This window comes from Camelus bactrianus, chromosome 15 (genome assembly GCF_048773025.1).
Source record: "Camelus bactrianus isolate YW-2024 breed Bactrian camel chromosome 15, ASM4877302v1, whole genome shotgun sequence".
NCBI classification, from domain to species: domain Eukaryota; kingdom Metazoa; phylum Chordata; class Mammalia; order Artiodactyla; family Camelidae; genus Camelus; species Camelus bactrianus.
In genome coordinates this window covers 2,284,818-2,304,894 of record NC_133553.1, presented here as the reverse complement: position 1 = coordinate 2,304,894, position 20,077 = coordinate 2,284,818, and positions in this window count along the sequence as shown.

Sequence of the window (20,077 nt, the reverse complement as noted above, 5' to 3'; positions counted from 1 at the left end):
CCTAGGGCCGGTTTGAAGTTCCTGCAGTTTTCACTGTAAAACCGATTTGGAGCTAGTACCTCCCCATATATATTTATGGAGTGGAGTTTGCAAATGAAAAGAAACTTTGTGCTCCCAACAAGCAAGGTGAAGGACGGCTTTCACACACACTTATCTCTCAGAACTTAGCATGTGGAGAGACGTTCGTTCATCTAGCACAAAGGGAACGGGTTGCAGGAGAAACTTTTACTCTGGTTTCTCAGACTGTTTCCTAGTGCCGGTTTGAAGTTCCTGCAGTTTTCACTGTAAAACCGAGTTGGAGCTATTACCTCCCCATATATATGTATGGAGTGGAGTTTGCAACTGAAAAGAAACTTTGTGTTCCCAACAAGCTAGGTGAAGGACGGCTTTCACACACACTTATCTCTCAGAACTGAGCATGTGGAGAGACGTTCGTTCATCTAGCACAAAGGGAACGGGTTGCAGGGGAAACTTTTACTCTGGTTTCTCAGTCTGTTTCCTAGTGCCGGTTTGAAGTTCCTGCAGTTTTCACTGTAAAACCGAGTTGGAGCTAGTACCTCCCCATATATATGTATGGAGTGGAGTTTGCAAGTGAAAAGAAACTTTGTGTTCCCAACAAGCTAGTTGAAGGACGGCTTTCACACACACTATCTCTCAGTACTGAGCATGTGGAGAGACGTTCGTTCATCTAGCACAAAGGGAATGGGTTGCAGGAGAAACTTTTACTCTGGTTTCTCAGTCTGTTTCCTACTGCCGGTTTGAAGTTCCTGCAGTTTTCACTGTAAAATCGAGTTGGAGCTAGTACCTCCCCATATATATGTATGGAGTGGAGTTTGCAAGTGAAAAGAAACTTTGGGTTCCCAACAAGATAGGTGAAGGACGGCTTTCACACATACTTATCTCTCAGAACTGAGCATGTGGAGAGACGTTCGTTCATCTAGCACAAAGGGAACGGTTTGCAGGAGAAACTTTTACTCTCGTTTCTCAGTCTGTTTCCTAGTGCCGGTTTGAAGTTCCTGCAGTTTTCACTGTAAAACCGAGTTTGAGCTAGTACCACCCCATATATATGTATGGAGTGGAGTTTGCAAGTGAAAAGAAACTTTGTGTTCCCAACAAGCTAGGTGAAGGACGGCTTTCACACACACTTATCTCTCAGAACTGAGCATGTGGAGAGACGTTCGTTCATCTAGCACAAAGGGAACGGGTTGCAGGAGAAACTTTTTCTCTGGTTTCTCAGTCTGTTTCCTAGTGCCGGTATGAAGTTCATGCAGTTTTCACTGTAAAACCGAGTTGGAGCTAGTACCTCCCCATATATATGTATGGAGTGGAGTTTGCAGCTGAAAAGAAACTTTATGTTCCCAACAAGCTAGGTGAATGACGGCTTTCACACACACTTATCTCTCAGAACTGAGCATGTGGAGAGACGTTCGTTCATCTAGCACAAAGGGAACGGTTTGCAGGGGAAACTTTTACTCTGGATTCTCAGTCGGTTTCCTAGTGCCGGTTTGAAGTTCCTGCAGTTTTTACTGTAAAACCGAGTTGGATCTAGTACCTCCCCATATATATATATGGAGTGGAGTTTGCTTGTGAAAAGAAACTTTGTGTTCCCAACAAGCTAGGTGAAGGACGGCTTTCACACACACTTATCTCTCAGAACTGAGCATGTGGAGAGACGTTCGTTCATCTAGCACAAAGGGAACGGGTTGCAGGGGAAACTTTTACTCTGGTTTCTCAGTCTGTTTCCTAGTGCCGTTTGGAAGTTCCTGCAGTTTTCACTGTAAAACCGAGTTGGAGCTAGTACCTCCCCATATATATGTATGGAGTGGAGTTTGCAAGTGAAAAGAAACTTTGTGTTCCCAACAAGCTAGGTGAAGTACGGCTTTCACACACACTTATCTCTCAGTACTGAGCATGTGGAGAGACGTTCGTTCATCTAGCACAAAGGGAACGGGTTGCAGGAGAAACTTTTACTCTGGTTTCTCAGTCTGTTTCCTAGTGCCGGTTTGAAGTTCCTGCAATTTTCACTGTAAAACCGAGTTTGAGCTTGTACGACCCCATATATATGTATGGAGTGGAGTTTGCAACTGAAAAAAACTTTGTGTTCCCAACAAGCTAGGTGAAGGACGGCTTTCACACAGACTTATCTCTCCGAACTGAGCATGTGGAGAGACGTTCGTTCATCTAGCACAAAGGGAACGGGTTGCAGGACAAATTTTACTCTGGTTTCTCAGTCTGTTTCCTAGTGCCGGTTTGAAGTTCCTGCAGTTTTCACTGTAAAACCGAGTTGGAGCTAGTACCTCCCCATATATATGTATGGAGTGGAGTTTGCAACTGAAAAGAAACTTTATGTTCCCAACAAGCTAGGTGAAGGACGGCTTTCACACACACTTATCTCTCAGAACTGAGCATGTGGAGAGACGTTCGTTCATCTAGCACAAAGGGAACGGGTTGCAGGAGAAACTTTTACTCTGGTTTCTCAGTCTGCTTCCTAGTGCCGGTTTGAAGTTCCTGCAGTTTTCACTGTAAAACCGAGTTTGAGCTAGTACCACCCCATGTATATGTATGGAGTGGAGTTTGCAACTGAAAAGAAACTTTGTGTTCCCAACAAACTAGGTGAAGGACGGCTTTCACACACACTTATCTCTCAGAACTGAGCATGTGGAGAGACGTTCGTTCATCTAGCACAAAGGGAACGGGTTGCAGGACAAATTTTACTTTGGTTTCTCAGTCTGTTTCCTAGTGCCGGTATGAAGTTCCTGCAGTTTTTACTGTAAAACCGAGTTGGATCTAGTACCTCCCCATATATATGTATGGAGTGGAGTTTGCTAGTGAAAAGAAACTTTGTGTTCCCAACAAGCTAGGTGAAGGACGGCTTTCACACACACTTATCTCTGAGAACGGAGCATGTGGAGAGACGTTCGTTCATCTAGCACAAAGGGAACGGGTGGCAGGAGAAACTTTTACTCTGGTTTCTCAGTCTGTTTCCTAGTGCCGGTTTGAAGTTCCTGCAGTTTTCACTGTAAAACCGAGTTGGAGCTAGTACCTCCCCATATATATGTATGGAGTGGAGTTTGCAAGTGAAAAGAAACTTTGTGTTCCCAACAAGCTAGGTGAAGGACGGCTTTCACACACACTTATCTCTCAGTACTGAGCATGTGGAGAGACGTTCGTTCATCTAGCACAAATTGAACGGGTTGCAGGAGAAACTTTTACTCTGGTTTCTCAGTCTGTTTCCTAGTGCCGGTTTGAAGTTCCTGCAGTTTTCACTGTAAAACCGAGTTTGAGCTAGTACGACCCCATATATATGTATGGAGTGGAGTTTGCAACTGAAAAGAAACTTTGTGTTCCCAACAAGCTAGGTGAAGGACGGCTTTCACACACACTTATCTCTCAGAACTGAGCATGTGGAGAGACGTTCGTTCATCTAGCACAAAGGGAACGGTTTGCAGGACAAATTTTACTCTGGTTTCTCAGTCTGTTTCCTAGTGCCGGTTTGAAGTTCCTGCAGTTTTCACTGTAAAACCGAGTTGGAGTTAGTACCTCCCCATATATATGTATGGAGTGGAGTTTGCAACTGAAAAGAAACTTTATGTTCCCAACAAGCTAGGTGAAGGACGGCTTTCACACACACTTATCTCTCAGAACTGAGCATGTGGAGAGACGTTCGTTCATCTAGCACAAAGGGAACGGGTTGCAGGAGAAACTTTTACTCTGGTTTCTCAGTCTGCTTCCTAGTGCCGGTTTGAAGTTCCTGCAGTTTTCACTGTAAAACCGAGTTTGAGCTAGTACCACCCCATATATATGTATGGAGTGGAGTTTGCAACTGAAAAGAAACTTTGTGTTCCCAACAAGCTAGGTGAAGGACGGCTTTCACACACACATATCTCTCCGAACTGAGCATGTGGAGAGACGTTCGTTCATCTAGCACAAAGGGAACGGGTTGCAGGACAAATTTTACTTTGGTTTCTCAGTCTGTTTCCTAGTGCCGGTATGAAGTTCCTGCAGTTTTCACAGTAAAACCGAGTTGGAGCTAGTACCTCCCCATATATATGTATGGAGTGGAGTTTGCAAGTGAAAAGAAACTTTGTGTTCCCAACAAGCTAGTTGAAGGACGGCTTTCACACAAACTTATCTCTCAGGACTGAGCATGTGTAGAAAAATTCGTTCATCTAGCACAAATGGAACGGGTAGCAGGAGAAACTTTTACTCTGTTTTCTCAGTCTGTTTCCTAGGGCCGCTTTGAAGTTCCTGCAGTTTTCACTGTAAAACCGAGTTGGAGCTAGTACCTCCCCATATATATGTATGGAGTGGAGTTTGCTAATGAAAAGAAACTTTGTGTTCCCAACAAGCAATGTGAAAGACGGCTTTCACACAAACTTATCTCTCAGAACTGAGCATGTGGAGAGACGTTCGTTCATCTAGCACAAAGGGAACGGGTTGCAGGAGAAACTTGTACTCTGGTTTCTCAGTCTGTTTCCTAGTGCAGGTTTGAAGTTCCTGCAGTTTTCACTGTAAAACCGAGTTGGAGCTATTACCTCCCCATATATATGTATGGAGTGGAGTTTGCAACTGAAAAGAAACTTTGTGTTCCCAACAAGCTAGGTGAAGGACGGCTTTCACACACACTTATCTCTCAGAACTGAGCATGTGGAGAGACGTTCGTTCATCTAGCACAAAGGGAACGGGTTGCAGGGGAAACTTTTACTCTGGTTTCTCAGTGTGTTTCCTAGTGCCGGTTGGAAGTTCCTGCAGTTTTCACTGTAAAACCGAGTTGGAGCTAGTACCTCCCCATATATATGTATGGAGGGGAGTTTGCAAGTGAAAAGAAACTTTGTGTTCCCAACAAGCTAGTTGAAGTACGGCTTTCACACACACTTATCTCTCAGTACTGAGCATGTGGAGAGACGTTCGTTCATCTAGCACAAAGGGAATGGGTTGCAGGAGAAACTTTTACTCTGGTTTCTCAGTCTGTTTCCTAGTGCCGGTTTGAAGTTCCTGCAGTTTTCACTGTAAAACCGAGTTGGAGCTAGTACCTACCCATATATATGTATGGAGTGGAGTTTGCAAGTGAAAAGATACTTTGGGTTCCCAACAAGATAGGTGAAGGACGGCTTTCACACATACTTATCTCTCAGAACTGAGCATGTGGAAAGACGTTCGTTCATCTAGCACAAAGGGAACGGGTTGCAGGAGAAACTTTTACTCTGGTTTCTCAGTCTGTTTCCTAGTGCCGGTTTGAAGTTCCTGCAGTTTTCACTGTAAAACCGAGTTTGAGCTAGTACCACCCCATATATATGTATGGAGTGGAGTTTGCAACTGAAAAGAAACTTTGTGTTCCCAACAAGCTAGGTGAAGGACGGCTTTCACACACACTTATCTCTCAGAACTGAGCATGTGGAGAGATGTTCGTTCATCTAGCACAAAGGGAACGGGTTGCAGGAGAAACTTTTACTCTGGTTTCTCAGTCTGTTTCCTAGTGCCGGTATGAAGTTCATGCAGTTTTCACTGTAAAACCGAGTTGGAGCTAGTACCTCCCCATATATATGTATGGAGTGGAGTTTGCAGCTGAAAAGAAACTTTATGTTCCCAACAAGCTAGGTGAATGACGGCTTTCACACACACTTATCTCTCAGAACTGAGCATGTGGAGAGACGTTCGTTCATCTAGCACAAAGGGAACGGGTTGCAGGGGAAACTTTTACTCTGGTTTCTCAGTCTGTTTCCTAGTGCCGGTTTAAAGTTCCTGCAGTTTTTACTGTAAAACCGAGTTGGATCTAGTACCTCCCCATATATATGTATGGAGTGGAGTTTGCTAGTGAAAAGAAACTTTGTGTTCCCAACAAGCTAGGTGAAGGACGGCTTTCACACACACTTATCTCTCAGAACTGAGCATGTGGAGAGACGTTCGTTCATCTAGCACAAAGGGAACGGGTTGCAGGAGAAACTTTTACTCTGGTTTCTCAGTCTGTTTCCTAGTGCCGGTTTGAAGTTCCTGCAGTTTTCACTGTAAAACCGAGTTGGAGCTAGTACCTCCCCATATATATGTATGGAGTGGAGTTTGCAACTGAAAAGGATCTTTGTGTTCCCAACAAGCTAGGTGAAGGACGGCTTTCACACACAATTATATCTCAGAACTGAGCATGTGGAGAGACGTTCGTTCATCTAGCACAAAGGGAACGGGTTGCAGGGGAAACTTTTACTCTGGTTTCTCAGTCTGTTTCCTAGTGCCGGTTGGAAGTTCCTGCAGTTTTCACTGTAAAACCGAGTTGGAGCTAGTACCTCCCCATATATATGTATGGAGTGGAGTTTGCATCTGAAAAGAAACTTTGTGTTCCCAACAAGCTAGGTGAAGGACGGCTTTCACACACACTTATCTCTCAGTACTGAGCATGTGGAGAGAATTTCGTTCATCTAGCACAAAGGGAACGGGTTGCAGGAGAAACTTTTACTCTGGTTTCTCAGTCTGTTTCCTAGTGCCGGTTTGAAGTTCCTGCAGTTTTCACTGTAAAACCGAGTTTGAGCTAGTACGAACCCATATATATGTATGGAGTGGAGTTTGCAACTGAAAAGAAACTTTGTGTTCCCAACAAGCTAGGTGAAGGACGGCTTTCACACAGACTTATCTCTCCGAACTGAGCATGTGGAGAGACGTTCGTTCATCTAGTACAAAGGGAACGGGTTGCAGGGGAAACTTTTACTCTGGTTTCTCAGTCTGTTTCCTAGTGCCGGTTGGAAGTTCCTGCAGTTTTCACTGTAAAACCGAGTTGGAGCTAGTACCTCCCCATATATATGTATGGAGTGGAGTTTGCAAGTGAAAAGAAACTTTGTGTTCCCAACAAGCTAGGTGAAGGACGGCTTTCACACACACTTATCTCTCAGTACTGAGCATGTGGAGAGACGTTCGTTCATCTAGCACAAAGGGAACGGGTTGCAGGAGAAACTTTTACTCTGGTTTCTCAGTCTGTTTCCTAGTGCCGGTTTGAAGTTCCTGCAGTTTTCACTGTAAAACCGAGTTTGAGCTAGTACGACCCCATATATATATATGGAGTGGAGTTTGCAACTGAAAAGAAACTTTGTGTTCCCAACAAGCTAGGTGAAGGACGGCTTTCACACACAATTATCTCTCCGAACTTAGCATGTGGAGAGACGTTCGTTCATCTAGCACAAAGGGAACGGGTTGCAGGACAAATTTTACTCTGGTTTCTCAGTCTGTTTCCTAGTGCCGGTTTGAAGTTCCTGCAGTTTTCACTGTAAAACTGAGTTGGAGCTAGTACCTCCCCATATATATGTATGGAGTGGAGTTTGCAACTGAAAAGAAACTTTATGTTCCCAACAAGCTAGGTGAAGGACGGCTTTCACACACACATATCTCTCAGAACTGAGCATGTGGAGAGACGTTCGTTCATCTAGCACAAGGGGAACGGGTTGCAGGGGAAACTTTTACTCTGGTTTCTCAGTCTGTTTCCTATTGCCGGTTTGAAGTTCCTGCAGTTTTCACTGTAAAACCGGGTTGGAGCTACTACCTCCCCATATATATGTATGGAGTGGAGTTTGCAACTGAAAAGAAACTTTGTGTTCCCAACAAGCTAGGTGAAGGACGGCTTTCACACACACTTATCTCTCAGAACTGAGCATGTGGAGAGACTTTCGTTCACCTAGCACAAAGGGAACGGGTTGCAGGAGAAACTTTTACTCTGGTTTCTCAGTCTGTTTCCTAGTGCCGGTTTGAAGTTTTGCAGTTTTCACTGTAAAACCGAGTTGGAGCTAGTACCTCCCCATATATATGTATGGAGTGGAGTTTGCAACTGAAAAGAAACTTTATGTTCCCAACAAGCTAGGTGAAGTACGGCTTTCACACACACTTATCTCTCAGAACTGAGCACGTGGAGAGACGTTCGTTCATCTAGCACAAAGGGAACGGGTTGCAGGGGAAACTTTTACTCTGGTTTCTCAGTCTGTTTCCTAGTGCCGGTTTGATGTTCCTCAGTTTTCACTGTAAAACCGAGTTGGAGCTAGTACGACCCCATATATATGTATGGAGTGGAGTTTGCAACTGAAAAGAAACTTTGTGTTCCCAACAAGCTAGGTGAAGGACGGCTTTCACACACACTTATCTCTCAGAACTGAGCATGTGGAGAGACGTTCGTTCATCTAGCACAAAGGGAACGGGTTGCAGGACAAATTTTACTCTGGTTTCTCAGTCTGTTTCCTAGTGCCGGTTTGAAGTTCCTGCAGTTTTCACTGTAAAACCGAGTTGGAGCTAGTACCTCCCCATATATATGTATGGAGTGGAATTTTGCAACTGAAAAGAAACTTTATGTTCCCAACAAGCTAGGTGAAGTACGGCTTTCACACACACTTATCTCTCAGAACTGAGCATGTGGAGAGACGTTCGTTCATCTAGCACAAATGGAACGGGTTGCAGGGGAAACTTTTACTCTGGTTTCTCAGTCTGTTTCCTATTGCCGGTTTGAAGTTCCTGCAGTTTTCACTGTAAAACCGGGTTGGAGCTAGTACCTCCCCATATATATGTATGGAGTGGAGTTTGCAACTGAAAAGAAACTTTGTGTTCCCAACAAGCTAGGTGAAGGACGGCTTTCACACACACTTATCTCTCAGAACTGAGCATGTGGAGAGACGTTCGTTCACCTAGCACAAAGGGAACGGGTTGCAGGAGAAACTTTTACTCTGGTTTCTCAGTCTGTTTCCTAGTGCCGGTTTGAAGTTCCTGCAGTTTTCACTGTAAAACCGAGTTGGAGCTAGTACCTCCCCATATATATGCATGGATTGGAGTTTGCAAGTGAAAAGAAACTTTGTGTTCCCAACAATCTAGGTGAAGGACGGCTTTCACAAACACTTATCTCTCCGAACTGAGCATGTGGAGAGACGTTCGTTCATCCAGCACAAAGGGAACGGGTTGCAGGAGAAACTATTACTCTGGTTTCTCAGTCTGTTTCCTAGTGCCGGTTTGAAGTTCCTGCAGTTTACACTGTAAAATCGAGTTGGAGCTTGTACCTCCCCTTATATATGTATGGAGTGGAGTTTGCAACTGAAAAGAAACTTTGTGTTCCCAACAAGCTAGGTGAAGGACGGCTTTCACACACACTTATCTCTCCGAACTGAGCATGTGGAGAGACGTTCGTTCATCTAGCACAAAGGGAAAGGGTTGCAGGACAAATTTTACTTTGGTTTCTCAGTCTGTTTCCTAGTGCCGGTATGAAGTTCCTGCAGTTTTCACTGTAAAACCGAGTTGGAGATAGAACCTCCCCATATATATGTATGGAGTGGAGTTTGCAAGTGAAAAGAAACTTTATGTTCCCAACAAGCTAGGTGAAGGACGGCTTTCACACACACTTATCTCTCAGAACTGAGCATGTGGAGAGACGTTCGTTCATCTAGCACAAATGGAACGGGTTGCAGGGGAAACTTTTACTCTGGTTTCTCAGTCTGTTTCCTATTGCCGGTTTGAAGTTCCTGCAGTTTTCACTGTAAAACCGGGTTGGAGCTAGTACCTCCCCATATATATGTATGGAGTGGAGTTTGCAACTGAAAAGAAACTTTATGTTCCCAAGAAGCTAGGTGAAGGACGGCTTTCACACACACTTATCTCTCAGAACTGAGCATGTGGAGAGACGTTCGTTCATCTAGCACAAAGGGAACGGGTTGCAGGGGAAACTTTTACTCTGGTTTCTCAGTCTGTTTCCTATTGCCGGTTTGAAGTTCCTACAGTTTTCACTGTAAAACCGGGTTGGAGCTTGTACCTCCCCATATATATGTATGGAGTGGAGTTTGCAACTGAAAAGAAACTTTGTGTTCCCAACAAGCTAGGTAAAGGACGGCTTTCACACACACTTATCTCTCAGAACTGAGCATGTGGTGAGACGTTCGTTCACCTAGCACAAAGGGAACGGGTTGCAGGAGAAACTTTTACTCTGGTTTCTCAGTCTGTTTCCTAGTGCCGGTTTGAAGTTCCTGCAGTTTTCACTGTAAAACCGAGTTGGAGCTAGTACCTCCCCATATATATGCATGGAGTGGAGTTTGCAAGTGAAAAGAAACTTTGTGTTCCCAACAATCTAGGTGAAGGACGGCTTTCACACACACTTATTTCTCCGAACTGAGCATGTGGAGAGACGTTCGTTCATCCAGCACAAAGGGAACGGGTTGCAGGAGAAACTTTTACTCTGGTTTCTCAGTCTGTTTCCCAGTGCCGGGTTGAATTTCCTGCAGTTTTCACTGTAAAACCGAGTTGGAGCTAGTACCTCCCCATATATATGTATGGATTGGAGTTTGCAAGTGAAAAGAATTTTTGTGTTCCCAACAAGCTAGGTGAAGGACGGCTTTCACACACAGTTATCTCTCAGAACTGAGCATGTGGAGAGACGTTCGTTCATCTAGCACAAAGGGAACGGGTTGCAGGAGAAACTTTTACTCTGGTTTCTCAGTCTGTTTCCTAGTGCCGGTTTGAAGTTCCTGCAGTTTTCACTGTAAAACCGAGTTGGAGCTAGTACCTCCCCATATATATGTATGGAGTGGAATTTGCAACTGAAAAGAAACTTTGTGTTCCCAACAAGATAGGTGAAGGACGGCTTTCACACACACTTATCTCTCAGAAATGAGCATGTGGAGAGACGTTCGTTCATCTAGCACAAAGGGAACGGGTTGCAGGGGAAACTTTTACTCTGGTGTCTCAGTCTGTTTCCTAGTGCCGGTTTGAAGTTCCTGCAGTTTTCACTGTAAAACCGAGTTGGAGCTAGTACCTACCCATATATATGTATGGAGTGGAGTTTGCAACTGAAAAGAAACTTTGTGTTCCCAACAAGCTAGGTGAAGGACGGCTTTCACACACAGTTATCTTTCAGAACTGAGCATGTGGAGAGACGTTCGTTCACCTAGCACAAAGGGAACGGGTTGCAGGAGAAACTTTTACTGTGGTTTCTCAGTCTGTTTCCTAGTGCCGGTTTGAAGTTCCTGCAGTTTTCACTGTAAAACCGAGTTGGATCTAGTACCTCCCCATATATATGTATGGAGTGGAGTTTGCAAGTGAAAAGAAACTTTGTGTTCCCAACAAGCTAGGTGAAGGACGGCTTTCACACACAATTATCTCTCAGAACTGAGCATGTGGAGAGACGTTCGTTCATCTAGCACAAAGGGAACGGGTTGCAGGAGAAACTTTTACTCTGGTTTCTCAGTCTGTTTCCTAGTGCCGGTTTGAAGTTCCTGCAGTTTTCACTGTAAAACCGAGTTGGAGCTAGTACCACCCCATATATATGTATGGAATGGAGTTTGCAACTGAAAAGAAACTTTGTGTTCCCAACAAGCTAGTTGAAGGACGGCTTTCACACACACTTATCTCTCCGAACTGAGCATGTGGAGAGACGTTCGTTCATCTAGCACAAAGGGAACGATTTGCAGGAGAAACTTTTACTCTGGTTTCTCAGTCTGTTTCCTAGTGCCGGTTTGAAGTTCCTGCAGTTTTCACTGTAAAACCGAGTTGGAGCTAGTACCTCCCCATATATATGTATGGAGTGGAGTTTGCAAGTGAAAAGAAACTTTGTGTTCCCAACAAGCTAGGTGAAGGACGGCTTTCACACACACTTATCTCTCAGAACTGAGCATGTGGAGAGACGTTCGTTCATGTAGCACAAAGGGAACGGGTTGCAGGGGAAACTTTTACTCTGGTTTCTCAGTCTGTTTCCTAGTGCCGGTTTGAAGTTCCTGCAGTTTTCACTGTAAAACCGAGTTGGAGCTAGTACATCCCCATATATATGTATGGAGTGGAGCTTGCAAGTGAAAAGAATTTTTGTGTTCCCAACAAGCTAGGTGAAGGACGGCTTTCACACACACTTTTCTTTCAGAACTGAGCATGTGGAGAGACGTTCGTTCACCTAGCACAAAGGGAACGGGTTGCAGGAGAAACTTTTAATCTGGTTTCTCAGTCTGTTTCCTAGTGCCGGTTGGAAGTTCCTGCAGTTTTCACTGTAAAACCGAGTTGGAGCTAGTACCTCCCCATATATATGTATGGAGTGGAGTTTGCTACTGAAAAGAAACTTTGTGTTCCCAACAAGCTAGGTGAAGGACGGCTTTCACACACACTTATCTCTCAGAACTGAGCATGTGGAGAGACGTTCGTTCATCTAGCACAAAGGGAACGGGTTGCAGGAGAAACTTTTACTCTGGTTTCTCAGTCTGTTTCCTAGTGCCGGTTTGAAGTTCCTGCAGTTTTCACTGTAAAACCGAGGTGGAGCTAGTACTTCCCATATATATGTATGGAGTGGAGTTTGCAAGTGAAAAGAAACTTTGTGTTCCCAACAAGCTAGGTGAAGGACGGCTTTCACACACACTTATCTCTCAGAACTGAGAATGTGGAGAGACGTTCGTTCATCTAGCACAAAGGGAACGGGTTGCAGGAGAAACTTTTACTCTGGTTTCTCAGTCTGTTTCCTAGTGCCGGTTTGAAGTTCCTGCAGTTTTCAGTGTAAAACCGAGTTGGAGCTAGTACCTTCCCTTATATATGTATGGAGTGGAGTTTGCAAGTGAAAAGAATCTTTGTGTTCCCAACAAGCTTGGTGAAGGACGGCTTTCACACACACTTATCTCTCCGAACTGAGCATGTGGAGAGACGTTCGTTCATCTAGCACAAAGGGAACTGGTTGCAGGACAAACTTTTACTCTGGTTTCTCAGTCTGTTTCCTAGTGCCGGTTTGAAGTTCCTGCAGTTTTCACTGTAAAATCGAGTTGGAGCTAGTAACTCCCCATATATATGTATGGAGTGGAGTTTGCAAGTGAAAAGAATCTTTGTGTTCCCAACAAGCTAGGTGAAGGACGGCTTTCACACACACTTATCTCTCAGAACTGAGCATGTGGAGAGACGTTCGTTCATCGAGCACAAAGGGAACGGGTTGCAGGGGAAACTTTTACTCTGGTTTCTCAGTCTGTTTCCTAGTGCCGGTTTGAAGTTCCTGCAGTTTTCACTGTAAAACCGAGTTGGAGCTAGTACCTCCCCATATATATGTATGGAGTGGAGTTTGCAACTGAAAAGAATCTTAGTGTTCCCAACAAGCTAGGTGAAGGACGGCTTTCACACACACTTATCTCTCCGAACTGAGCATGTGGAGAGACGTTCGTTCATCTAGCACAAAGGGAACGGGTTGCAGGACAAACTTTTACTCTGGTTTCTCAGTCTGTTTCCTAGTGCCGGTTTGAAGTTCCTGCAGTTTTCACTGTAAAACCGAGTTGGAGCTAGTACCTCCCCATATATATGTATGGAGTGGAGTTTGCAATTGAAAAGAACCTTTGTGTTCCCAACAAGCTAGTTGAAGGACGGCTTTCACACACACTTATCTCTCAGAACTGAGCATGTGGAGAGACGTTCGTTCACCTAGCACAAAGGGAACGGGTTGCAGGAGAAACTTTTACTCTGGTTTCTCAGTCTGTTTCCTAGTGCCGGTTTGAAGTTCCTGCAGTTTTCACTGTAAAACCGAGTTGGAGCTAGTCCTCCCCATATATATGTATGGAATGGAGTTTGCAAGTGAAAAGAAAATTTGTGCTCCCAACAAGCTAGGTGAAGGACGGCTTTCACACACACTTATCTCTCAGAACTGAGCATGTGGAGAGACGTTCGTTCATCTAGCACAAAGGGAACGGGTTGCAGGGGAAACTTTTACTCTGGTTTCTCAGTCTGTTTCCTAGTGCCGGTTTGAAGTTCCTGCAGTTTTCACTGTAAAACCGAGTTGGAGCTAGTACCTCCCCATATATATGTATGGAGTGAAGTTTGCAACTGAAAAGAAACTTTGTGTTCCCAACAAGCTAGGTGAAGGACGGCTTTCACACACACTTATCTTTCAGAACTGAGCATGTGGAGAGACGTTCGTTCACCTAGCACAAAGGGAACGGGTTGCAGGAGAAACTTTTAATCTGGTTTCTCAGTCTGTTTCCTAGTGCCGGTTTGAAGTTCCTGCAGTTTTCACTGTAAAACCGAGTTGGAGCTAGTACCTCCCCATATATATATTTATGGAGTGGAGTTTGCAAGTGAAAAGAAACTTTGTGTTCCCAACAAGCTAGGTGAAGGACGGCTTTCACACACACTTATCTCTCAGAACTGAGCATGTGGAGAGACGTTCGTTCATCTAGCACAAAGGGAACGGGTTGCAGGGGAAACTTTTACTCTGGTTTCTCAGTCTGTTTCCTAGTGCCGGTTTGAAGTTCCTGCAGTTTTCACTGTAAAACCGAGTTGGAGCTAGTACCTCCCCATATATATGTATGGAGTGGAGTTTGCAAGTGAAAAGAATCTTTGTGTTCCCAACAAGCTAGGTGAAGGACGGCTTTCACACACACTTATCTCTCCGAACTGAGCATGTGGAGAGACGTTCGTTCATCTAGCACAAAGGGAACTGGTTGCAGGACAAACTTTTACTCTGGTTTCTCAGTCTGTTTCCTAGTGCCGGTTTGAAGTTCCTGCAGTTTTCACTGTAAAACCGAGTTGGAGCTAGTACCTCCCCATATATATGTATGGAGTGGAGTTTGCAAGTGAAAAGAAACTTTGTGTTCCCAACAAGCTAGGTGAAGGACGGCTTTCACACACACTTATCTTTCAGAACTGAGCATGTGGAGAGACTTTCGTTCACCTAGCACAAAGGGAACGGGTTGCAGGAGAAACTTTTAATCTGGTTTCTCAGTCTGTTTCCTAGTGCCGGTTTGAAGTTCCTGCAGTTTTCACTGTAAAACCGAGTTGGAGCTAGTACCTCCCCATATATATGTATGGAGTGGAGTTTGCAAGTGAAAAGAAACTTTGTGTTCCCAACAAGCTAGGTGAAGGACGGCTTTCACACACACTTATCTCTCAGAACTGAGCATGTGGAGAGACGTTCGTTCATCTAGCACAAAGGGAACGGGTTGCAGGAGAAACTTTTACTCTGGTTTCTCATTCTGTTTCCTAGTGCCGGTTTGAAGTTCCTGCAGTTTTCACTGTAAAACCGAGGTGGAGCTAGTACTTCCCATATATATGTATGGAGTGGAGTTTGCAAGTGAAAAGAAACTTTGTGTTCCCAACAAGCTAGGTGAAGGACGGCTTTCACACACACTTATCTCTCAGAACTGAGCATGTGGAGAGACGTTCGTTCATCTAGCACAAAGGGAACGGGTTGCAGGAGAAACTTTTACTCTGGTTTCTCAGTCTGTTTCCTAGTGCCGGTTTGAAGTTCCTGCAGTTTTCAGTGTAAAACCGAGTTGGAGCTAGTACCTTCCCTTATATATGTATGGAGTGGAGTTTGCAAGTGAAAAGAATCTTTGTGTTCCCAACAAGCTAGGTGAAGGACGGCTTTCACACACACTTATCTCTCCGAACTGAGCATGTGGAGAGACGTTCGTTCATCTAGCACAAAGGGAACTGGTTGCAGGACAAACTTTTACTCTGGTTTCTCAGTCTGTTTCCTAGTGCCGGTTTGAAGTTCCTGCAGTTTTCACTGTAAAACCGAGTTGGAGCTAGTACCTCCCCATATATATGTATGGAGTGGAGTTTGCAAGTGAAAAGAATCTTTGTGTTCCCAACAAGCTAGGTGAAGGACGGCTTTCACACACACTTATCTCTCAGAACTGAGCATGTGGAGAGACGTTCGTTCATATAGCACAAAGGGAACGGGTTGCAGGGGAAACTTTTACTCTGGTTTCTCAGTCTGTTTCCTAGTGCCGGTTTGAAGTTCCTGCAGTTTTCACTGTAAAACCGAGTTGGAGCTAGTACCTCCCCATATATATGTATGGAGTGGAGTTTGCAACTGAAAAGAATCTTAGTGTTCCCAACAAGCTAGGTGAAGGACGGCTTTCACACACACTTATCTCTCCGAACTGAGCATGTGGAGAGACGTTCGTTCATCTAGCACAAAGGGAACGGGTTGCAGGACAAACTTTTACTCTGGTTTCTCAGTCTGTTTCCTAGTGCCGGTTTGAAGTTCCTGCAGTTTTCACTGTAAAACCGAGTTGGAGCTAGTACCTCCCCATATATATGTATGGAGTGGAGTTTGCAATTGAAAAGAACCTTTGTGTTCCCAACAAGCTAGTTGAAGGACGGCTTTCACACACACTTATCTCTCAGAACTGAGCATGTGGAGAGACGTTCGTTCACCTAGCACAAAGGGAACGGGTTGCAGGAGAAACTTTTACTCTGGTTTCTCAGTCTGTTTCCTAGTGCCGGTTTGAAGTTCCTGCAGTTTTCACTGTAAAACCGAGTTGGAGCTAGTACCTCCCCATATATATGTATGGAGTGGAGTTTGCAAGTGAAAAGAAAATTTGTGCTCCCAACAAGCTAGGTGAAGGACGGCTTTCACACACACTTATCTCTCAGAACTGAGCATGTGGAGAGACGTTCGTTCATCTAGCACAAAGGGAACGGGTTGCAGGGGAAACTTTTACTCTGGTGTCTCAGTCTGTTTCCTAGTGCCGGTTTGAAGTTCCTGCAGTTTTCACTGTAAAACCGAGTTGGAGCTAGTACCTCCCCATATATATGTATGGAGTGGAGTTTGCAACTGAAAAGAAACTTTGTGTTCCCAACAAGCTAGGTGAAGGACGGCTTTCACACACACTTATCTTTCAGAACTGAGCATGTGGAGAGACGTTCGTTCACCTAGCACAAAGGGAACGGGTTGCAGGAGAAACTTTTAATCTGGTTTCTCAGTCTGTTTCCTAGTGCCGGTTTGAAGTTCCTGCAGTTTTCACTGTAAAACCGAGTTGGAGCTAGTACCTCCCCATATATATGTATGGAGTGGAGTTTGCAAGTGAAAAGAAACTTTGTGTTCCCAACAAGCTAGGTAAAGGACGGCTTTCACACACACTTATCTCTCAGAACTGAGCATGTGGAGAGACGTTCGTTCATCTAGCACAAAGGGAACGGGTTGCAGGGGAAACTTTTACTCTGGTTTCTCAGTCTGTTTCCTAGTGCCGGTTTGAAGTTCCTGCAGTTTTCACTGTAAAACCGAGTTGGAGCTAGTACCTCCCCATATATATGTATCGAGTGGAGTTTGCAAGTGAAAAGAATCTTTGTGTTCCCAACAAGCTAGGTGAAGGACGGCTTTCACACACACTTATCTCTCCGAACTGAGCATGTGGAGAGACGTTCGTTCATCTAGCACAAAGGGAACTGGTTGCAGGACAAACTTTTACTCTGGTTTCTCAGTCTGTTTCCTAGTGCCGGTTTGAAGTTCCTGCAGTTTTCACTGTAAAACCGAGTTGGAGCTAGTACCTCCCCATATATATGAATGGAGTGGAGTTTGCAAGTGAAAAGAATCTTTGTGTTCCCAACAAGCTAGGTGAAGGACGGCTTTCACACACACTTATCTCTCAGAACTGAGCATGTGGAGAGACGTTCGTTCATCTAGCACAAAGGGAACGGGTTGCAGGGGAAACTTTTACTCTGGTTTCTCAGTCTGTTTCCTAGTGCCGGTTTGAAGTTCCTGCAGTTTTCACTGTAAAACCGAGTTGGAGCTAGTACCTCCCCATATATATGTATGGAGTGGAGTTTGCAAGTGAAAAGAATCTTTGTGTTCCCAACAAGCTAGGTGAAGGACGGCTTTCACACACACTTATCTCTCCGAACTGAGCATGTGGAGAGACGTTCGTTCATCTAGCACAAAGGGAACTGGTTGCAGGACAAACTTTTACTCTGGTTTCTCAGTCTGTTTCCTAGTGCCGGTTTGAAGTTCCTGCAGTTTTCACTGTAAAACCGAGTTGGAGCTAGTACCTCCCCATATATATGTATGGAGTGGAGTTTGCAAGTGAAAAGAAACTTTGTGTTCCCAACAAGCTAGGTGAAGGACGGCTTTCACACACACTTATCTTTCAGAACTGAGCATGTGGAGAGACTTTCGTTCACCTAGCACAAAGGGAACGGGTTGCAGGAGAAACTTTTAATCTGGTTTCTCAGTCTGTTTCCTAGTGCCGGTTTGAAGTTCCTGCAGTTTTCACTGTAAAACCGAGTTGGAGCTAGTACCTCCCCATATATATGTATGGAGTGGAGTTTGCAAGTGAAAAGAAACTTTGTGTTCCCAACAAGCTAGGTGAAGGACGGCTTTCACACACACTTATCTCTCAGAACTGAGCATGTGGAGAGACGTTCGTTCATCTAGCACAAAGGGAACGGGTTGCAGGAGAAACTTTTACTCTGGTTTCTCATTCTGTTTCCTAGTGCCGGTTTGAAGTTCCTGCAGTTTTCACTGTAAAACCGAGGTGGAGCTAGTACTTCCCATATATATGTATGGAGTGGAGTTTGCAAGTGAAAAGAAACTTTGTGTTCCCAACAAGCTAGGTGAAGGACGGCTTTCACACACACTTATCTCTCAGAACTGAGCATGTGGAGAGACGTTCGTTCATCTAGCACAAAGGGAACGGGTTGCAGGAGAAACTTTTACTCTGGTTTCTCAGTCTGTTTCCTAGTGCCGGTTTGAAGTTCCTGCAGTTTTCAGTGTAAAACCGAGTTGGAGCTAGTACCTTCCCTTATATATGTATGGAGTGGAGTTTGCAAGTGAAAAGAATCTTTGTGTTCCCAACAAGCTAGGTGAAGGACGGCTTTCACACACACTTATCTCTCCGAACTGAGCATGTGGAGAGACTTTCGTTCATCTAGCACAAAGGGAACTGGTTGCAGGACAAACTTTTACTCTGGTTTCTCAGTCTGTTTCCTAGTGCCGGTTTGAAGTTCCTGCAGTTTTCACTGTAAAACCGAGTTGGAGCTAGTACCTCCCCATATATATGTATGGAGTGGAGTTTGCAAGTGAAAAGAATCTTTGTGTTCCCAACAAGCTAGGTGAAGGACGGCTTTCACACACACTTATCTCTCAGAACTGAGCATGTGGAGAGACGTTCGTTCATATAGCACAAAGGGAACGGGTTGCAGGGGAAACTTTTACTCTGGTTTCTCAGTCTGTTTCCTAGTGCCGGTTTGAAGTTCCTGCAGTTTTCACTGTAAAACCGAGTTGGAGCTAGTACCTCCCCATATATATGTATGGAGTGGAGTTTGCAACTGAAAAGAATCTTAGTGTTCCCAACAAGCTAGTTGAAGGACGGCTTTCACACACACTTATCTCTCAGAACTGAGCATGTGGAGAGACGTTCGTTCACCTAGCACAAAGGGAACGGGTTGCAGGAGAAACTTTTACTCTGGTTTCTCAGTCTGTTTCCTAGTGCCGGTTTGAAGTTCCTGCAGTTTTCACTGTAAAACCGAGTTGGAGCTAGTACCTCCCCATATATATGTATGGAGTGGAGTTTGCAAGTGAAAAGAAAATTTGTGCTCCCAACAAGCTAGGTGAAGGACGGCTTTCACACACACTTATCTCTCAGAACTGAGCATGTGGAGAGACGTTCGTTCATCTAGCACAAAGGGAACGGGTTGCAGGGGAAACTTTTACTCTGGTGTCTCAGTCTGTTTCCTAGTGCCGGTTTGAAGTTCCTGCAGTTTTCACTGTAAAACCGAGTTGGAGCTAGTACCTCCCCATATATATGTATGGAGTGGAGTTTGCAACTGAAAAGAAACTTTGTGTTCCCAACAAGCTAGGTGAAGGACGGCTTTCACACACACTTATCTTTCAGAACTGAGCATGTGGAGAGACGTTCGTTCACCTAGCACAAAGGGAACGGGTTGCAGGAGAAACTTTTAATCTGGTTTCTCAGTCTGTTTCCTAGTGCCGGTTTGAAGTTCCTGCAGTTTTCACTGTAAAACCGAGTTGGAGCTAGTACCTCCCCATATATATGTATGGAGTGGAGTTTGCAAGTGAAAAGAAACTTTGTGTTCCCAACAAGCTAGGTAAAGGACGGCTTTCACACACACTTATCTCTCAGAACTGAGCATGTGGAGAGACGTTCGTTCATCTAGCACAAAGGGAACGGGTTGCAGGGGAAACTTTTACTCTGGTTTCTCAGTCTGTTTCCTAGTGCCGGTTTGAAGTTCCTGCAGTTTTCACTGTAAAACCGAGTTGGAGCTAGTACCTCCCCATATATATGTATCGAGTGGAGTTTGCAAGTGAAAAGAATCTTTGTGTTCCCAACAAGCTAGGTGAAGGACGGCTTTCACACACACTTATCTCTCCGAACTGAGC